At 41.0% G+C, this 7,351-nt stretch overlaps 1 long non-coding RNA gene across 1 annotated transcript; it reads right to left on the bottom strand.

Annotated features, from left to right (window-relative positions):
- Positions 1-321: 321 nt before the first annotated feature.
- LOC122216082 lies at positions 322-6,745 on the bottom strand. Its single transcript, XR_006200695.1, has 3 exons — positions 6,592-6,745; positions 3,702-3,856; positions 322-572 (listed from the first exon to the last, which is right to left on the bottom strand). It is a non-coding gene; the product is annotated as an uncharacterized LOC122216082 (long non-coding RNA).
- Positions 6,746-7,351: the final 606 nt, after the last annotated feature.

The following is a 7,351-nucleotide window of genomic DNA, read 5'->3' as shown; positions in this document are numbered from 1 at the left end:
CATTTTCTAAAGGGGGATGTTGCCGCTTTAATTAAATGTTATATGAATACATTTCAAATAGATCCAAACACAGGGCAAACTCTGTTTCAGAACTGTTTTTCTTACATTTAAAATGTATTTGAAATGTAATTAAAAAAAAAAAAGATAACGGGAAAGAAAAACAAAAATAACTCGAAACAAGCAGAATATAGTAGCTCATCATTACACTAATATATCAAACAATGTGATCTTAGCTTAATTATCCCCTTTGAGAGTTGAGAAAACTAAGCACAACCTTCAATTTACAGCTGTTTGGTGCCGGGAACCTGAATTATTATCGGAGAAGAAGGGGGGAAAAAGTTTATTTATTGTGACCTCCACTCAGTTTTTATTCATTGTGGAAAATCTGTATATTCACAAATGAGGGCTATTCATCCTTAGACCACAGCATTCTTCAGCTGTCCAGGCCTACATCAACTGCACTTCTCCAGCTTTTGTGTTCATCTCGAAGGCTCTTCATCCAGATTGTTCATCATCTTGATGGTCGAGCTTTATCTTGCTTTTGTGCAGCTGCATTCCGCTTATCCAAAGTGCTGAGAGAGACGAAGGAGAGGGAGAGGGAAAAGAGCGAGCAAGCAAGCAGGAGAGACCGAGCAGGGGAGAGTGGGAGAATAGAAAGGAGAAAAAGCAATGGCCGGTGCACATATGAGGATAATTTGTAGTTTCTCAATAATAATATAAAAAAAAGGAGGACAGGCTAATTACTGGCTTAACTAGGGCAGCCTGTGGATCTTCATGTCAAAAGGACTGCCCGTAATTATTTGCCATCAAAGCACATTCATATTGTGGCACAAAAGAAGGGCCTTTTGCAAATGGATCTTGCTAATAAACAGGGCTGAGAGGAGCATTATGTGTCTCCCTGGTTGCAGGCACATTAACACAGTGACATGGAGCATAACTCGGGGCCTGAGGAAAAAAACACCAGAATGATAATTATCCCCCGCCCCTCCCCAGCTCCCTCTCGGTCCCTTTGTGTTGGATGAGGAAGCCGAACATGACCTATTGGAGGGCCCAAGGCAGGCTGTTAGTGACCCCAGAGCCCTGACAAGGTGCCTCTGTTCTTTTAAAAGCCTGCCTCTTGATGTCAGGAGGGCCACGTGGACGGGCTGGCTCAGCTCGAAATGGTCCAGCAAACACTTCAACCTTAAAGACACCTGGAAGGTCATGACCAATTTAATGCAGATGGAGACAGCAGAGGAGACAAGGCTCTGTTGAATCTGGGTGCTGAAGTTTCTTACTCCCTTTTCTTTTTCTTGATTGTCCACACTTGCTCTCAAGCATGTATTTAAGTCCTCAAAACTAGATCTGGGCGGGGGAAGAAAGTTCTCTCTCTTTCTCTGTTAGTAAATGGAGAGAGTTTCAGGGTGAAAAAAGGTGGATACAGATAGAGCCCCTTGGGTTAACCCTGCTTCTGGCAGATGTGACCATCCTGATTACCCAAAGGTAGGGGTTAGTTGGGGCGGGCAGGGGCCTGCCTTTCTTGCTTCTTGCTGGGCAGGTGCAAGAGGTTCTTGTGCAGTAGAGGCTCACCTGTGAGCTAGGCCTGCCTGATGCTGGCATTGCCAGAGCTTCAGACCCGCTCAGAAGGCCTGAGGCTGGTTCTGCTTTTATAGAGCAGTTGCTAGTAAAGCAAAGCGCCCGTAGTCAGCTTGGAAAATGTACCCGAGACCATTAAGATTGGGTTGCCTTTCCTCTTTCCTTCTTCTTCACTTTCTGTCTTGTGATTTTTCTGTGGGAGGTGCCTTCTGACAGGGGGGCACCCCAGAACCCAGAATGTGGGGGAAGGTATTCTATCTTACATGCACCATGAGCAAAACCAATCCCTGGAACTCTTATTTTACCAGCAGAGAAATTAAGGGTGAAAATTTGCATTGCAAAACAATGCTTGCTTCACAAATGCCGATTTTCCTGAGCATTTAAATATTTAATTATTTGAAAGGTTGGAGGTTGATGAACTTCAAGTTAAAATGTTATGAGCCATTTCTTTTTTTTTTAAATTTTTTTTTTCAACGTTTTTTATTTATTTTTGGGACAGAGAGAGACAGAGCATGAACGGGGGAGGGGCAGAGAGAGAGGGAGACACAGAATCGGAAGCAGGCTCCAGGCTCCGAGCCATCAGCCCAGAGCCTGACGCGGGGCTCGAACTCACAGACCGCGAGATCGTGACCTGGCTGAAGTCGGACGCTTAACTGACTGCGCCACCCAGGCGCCCCTGTTATGAGCCATTTCTAATGGAAAATCTACTGGGAATGACTTAGAAACACTGAAAGATGTGTATCTGTGGGAAAATAGGATTAAGGGTTTTTAGGATTTGACTTAAACTGATCAGGAGTTTGCCCTCTATCTGAAGCAGGTTGAGCCTAGGGAAATGGCACACTCTCAGCTTGTAAAGTGCCCAATAACCTGCCTTCCTTCCTTCCTTCCTTCCTTCCTTCCTTCTGCTGTCCCCCACCCCACCTCCTTCCTCTCCAAATATCTTAGCATAAAGAAATTGAGGTGCTGACATACTAATTATAGACATAAAATTTCCAAACTATTAGAGTGGTTAAAAAGAAAAAAAGTTGAAACCTTGCTATTCTTTATTTGAATCTCTCTATCCTGGACCTCTATCTCTGAAACGTTTAACTCTTATATCCGACTGCTCGTAAGACCTCTACTCTACACTAGCATATCAAATACACATCTTAAACCCAACATATCCAGAAAGGAATTCATAATCCTCCTCCCCCACCCCGATAGCCTTATTCACAGTTTTTCCAATCTCCGTGGATGTCAGCTGCAACTTTCCAAGGCTAAGGTCAGAAACTTTGTAATTATTCTTGTCTCCTCTCTTACCACAACCAAGCTACCAGAAAATACTGTTGGCTCTACCTTGAAAATACACTCAAAATGGAACTACAACTCAGTCACCTCCACTGATACCTTGGTCTGAGCCATCATCATCTCATGCCTCCATGATTCCAGTAGCGTTTTAACAGGTTTCTGCCCCATTTGATCTACTCCTAAATTGGCAGCCAAATTGGTCCTTTTAAGCTGGTCATGTTGGAAGTTTGTTACAAAGGCCCACGAGCTTCTGACTTTATCTCTTACTTTTCCTTCCCTTAATCATTCCATTTGAGCAACAGTGCCCCTGAAATTTTCCCATAAACACATAGTAAGAATGCTCTGCATCTTAGTACACTCAACTCCCTCACCTCCGAGTCATTTTTCAGAACTTACTTTCTCAATGAAATGTATCCTCAACACCGTATTTAACCCTGCAGTTACCTACCACCCCCAGCACCGTGATTCCTGGCACCCTTAGAAATGCTGAAATTTTTACTTTAAAAAGTAGAAAGGGGAGTCTGATTGTTTGTCATGATTTCCCCTTCCCATGTGTGGAAAAATCCATGCCAAGCAGTTCTCCAGTTCTCAGCATATACTGACTGGGTGTAAAACTTGACTCTGTTCTGACACTGTCTACCTGGAGATAGTATCAGATCCCACAGGTTGAGGGCTCAGTCCCCCAAGACTGCCCCCTCCTTAACACGCCAATGGCAAGGCCAGATTGTTACCTGCACTTCTAAGCAGCTGGCTATAAATCAGAGGTTCCCACAGCTCGGCTCCTACATTGGAATAATTCACTGAAGTCGCTGACAGAACTCAGAGAAACATTTACTTACATTTACCAGTATAAAGGATGTTATGAAGCATACAGAAGAATGGCCAGATGAAGGGGTTACATGAGGTGAGGTTCGGAAGGGTTCTGGCACAGGAGGTTGTGCCCCCATGGAACTGGAGTATGCCACCCTCCAGGCACGTGGGTGCTATAACCAACCTAAAAGCCAATCGTATCTGATTACTTGAGAGTTTTTATAGAACTTTAATTTCCAGCCCTCCCTTTCTCTTTCCAGAGATTGGTGGGTAGGGCTGGAAGTTCCAACTCTAATCACTGGGTCTCTTGGGACCAGCCAGATCGGACACCATCTCAGGGCCCCGCCCTAGGTCACTTCATTAGCATAAACTTAGGTGCGCTCAAAAGGGGCTCCTTAGGAGTAACAAAAAATACTCCTGTCACCCAGGAAAGGGGTTTAGGAGCTTTGTGCCAGGAACCCTGGACAAAGACCAAATAAATACATTTCTTATTACACCACACCCCTTTACTGTGCAGCTGTGGGCTCTGTCAGCAACCTGGAGGACATTAGCAAATTCGTGAATCAGCTTGCACTGCTTATTGTGAAGGAGAATCATTTGTTAGCTTAAGTAAAACCTGGATTAATTACAACTGTCTGTGAAAATATTGACTAAGGAGGTCTTTAGTATACATTTAAGAAAGGTGAAAATCTCACAGACTCATGAAATTCAAGCCCTCTTTTTGTTCATCAGTAGTAGTTGGGGCAGTAATAAAAGCAGACACTTTGGTTCAACTGAATAATGATACAGGAAAAAATAATTAGGGTTTCAAATAAATGATTTTGCAAAGCTTTTTTCCCGGGGTATCTGTGAACAAATGGAGTGTGTGGAAGGGTGGACAAGCAAGACAAGAAAATGTACTTAGAGGTGGCTCTCCGAAGAAGTTGTTCTTTCAGTTTGTTCCCTCCTTTTGTGTGACTTGGGAAGAAACAATCCTAGAAAACCTCGTGAGAACAGTTCTGAAAAGATTTGAAAATGCTTATTTTCTGTAGGTTAACATATGAGGGAATGGGGTTGGTGGCATATTGTGACCCCTGTTTAATGTTGATCCTAAACTTCTTAAAAGTGTGTGTTGGGTTCCCTGTCCATGTTTCCAGCTCCTCAGTGTATTACTGTTCAAAATTATTTACTTTGGTTTAAAATCATATATGTGATGTCAATTATTGACTTAGAAAACATGCCTTGAGTAAAGTGCTTGTTGATATTAGCACACGCAGAAGAGTCTTTGTGGAAGAAACAATGCTACCTCTTCTTTAAAGATAGAAAAGTAGAACCAATCAGGGCTCCCATTGTGGGCCTGGGCATCCTGAGCGGGACTGAACAATCTTTCAGGGTACATTTTCAGGAACCCTCCTGCAAACAAAAGGGGACTTCCTTTTCCCTTCTATAGCCTGGTTTTTGAAACCAAGTGGAATCTGTCGCATAATTGTTGCCATAAGGAGAGGCCTCATTCTGTGTCTGAATCCTTTATACCCTCATGTCCCTGAAAATGCCTTTCCAGAGAGAAGTGTGCAGGAGAGTCAGTGGATTGGGTGCCGCGGTCCAAAATCCCCTACAAAAGACAGAAGAAAATAGAGTCCCAGCCTGTAGCGTGTGGATCAAAAGAGAGGAAAATAGAATAGTTACATTTAGAAAGCTTATATGGATCTAGCTACTCATTAACACCATCAGACAATATGGACGTATTTATTCTTTAACAAAAGCTGACCACCCACAGAATGAGAGAGAAATTCTGATACTTACCTCATTTTTCAGGGTAGAATTTTTTGTTATTGTTATAGTAGTATTAATATATAGTAGTGTCAGTAGTATAGTTAGTATTTTCTCCTTTCCTAAATGGTAATGTGTGTTTGCGTCCTTTATATCCACGTTTAAACCTAAGTACACACATACACATGCACATATACATGCATGTGCATATAAAGAAAAAATATGTCTACTGTGTGTGTATGTATGTACAGAGCAAGATATATGTACACATGTGTGCATATTATATATACATATATGTGTTTATATTTATATATACACGTATATAGGTCTTACATATATATATATATATACACACACACACACACATATATACATATATATATATATATATATACATATATATATATATATATATATTTAAAAGTTTATTTATTTTGAGAGAGTGAGAGTGCAAGCAGGGGAGGGGCAGAGAGAGAGGAAAGAGAGAATCCCAAATAGGTTCTATGATGTCAATGCAGAGCCTGACATGGGGTGCGATCTCACCAACCATGAGGTCGTGGCCTGAGCCGAAATCAAGAGTTGGACGCTCAACTGACTGAGCCATCCAGGTTCCCCAAGTCATATATATATGTTTATTAAAAAATTTCCAAGTCTTCCAACAAGACCTAAAGCATGTAGTGTCTTTTTTGCTGTAGTGTGATACATCTTTCTTTAAAACACATCATAATATTTCATATTGCAAGTAATATACATTCACTGCAGAATATTTGGGCTGTATAGGAAAGTACAAAGGAGAAATAAATATCACACAAAAATCATATAGTACAACTATCTAAAGAAAACTACTATTACTGTACTTTGTTTTTGTGTTTATGTGGGATACTTTTTAGTTTTGGTTGTCCCCAAACTACTATTCTCTAAGAGGATATGTGAAACATATGTCTCACATGTGAAACAAATAAATTGTGGCATAATTGGTGCATTCATTTTGGTATTTTAAGACAATGCACTTTTTTGTTCAATAAATCTCCTTTTCTGAAGTACATACTTATTCTTTGCCCATCCATCCATCCATCCATCCATCCATCCATCCATCTATCCATCTATCCATCCATCCATCTATCCATCCATCCGTCCATCCATCCATGTATCTTTCCCATGTGTACTTACAGATCTTCAAGTAATGTTTTTCATTTCCATTAGGATTTTAGGTTTTCCCACCTAACTAGTCTCTTGCATTATCCTAGGTCTACCCAAACTCCATTTTGGTAATGTACCACATGGTAGTGATTTTGTTTCCTTGGTATTCTTTTTTCCCACTGCCTCTTACCTCCTTCAGTCCTTTAGCAATTCATCTCAGTGGCTTGGATTATGATGTCACTGTTCATCCACTTTAACCTGTTAGTCTGAGCTTTTCCTTTGTGGGTACCATCTGTAGTTCATCCATGATGCCTTCATCTCTTTTTACTTTCTCAAGGTTTTTTCATCTTTGTACCTATTCTTCACCTCCCTTTTATAATCACTTCTTCCCATTTGACTTGGGCACAGCAGTCAATCATTTCAACTACGTCCTATCTCATACATTCAGCTTATTAATGAATTTATCACCCCTTCCCACACAATGCTGAGGAAATCTTGTGATTTTTCTGATTGATAAAAATTTATGATATCCAACCTTAGTTAAAATTTTAAAGCTGATGAAAATAACTTTTTAATGGCAAATGCATCCCTTTCCCTTTCTTTCTGATGTTTTATTATTTCTTTAAACTACAGTTCTGTCCCTAGGCCTCTTTCTTTTAGTGGGCAATCTGACTGCTACTATCAGAAAGAAAAGCAAGCTCATGGAAGTTGGTGTGGTATGGTGGAAGAATAAGGGACTCTGGACTTTGCTACATTACACTTTTGGCTTCACCAATTACCATCTGTATGA

The sequence above is a fragment of the Panthera leo genome, chromosome A3 (assembly GCF_018350215.1).
Source record: "Panthera leo isolate Ple1 chromosome A3, P.leo_Ple1_pat1.1, whole genome shotgun sequence".
In the NCBI taxonomy this organism is placed as follows: domain Eukaryota; kingdom Metazoa; phylum Chordata; class Mammalia; order Carnivora; family Felidae; genus Panthera; species Panthera leo.
This window is presented reverse-complemented; position numbering and strand designations above follow the sequence as displayed.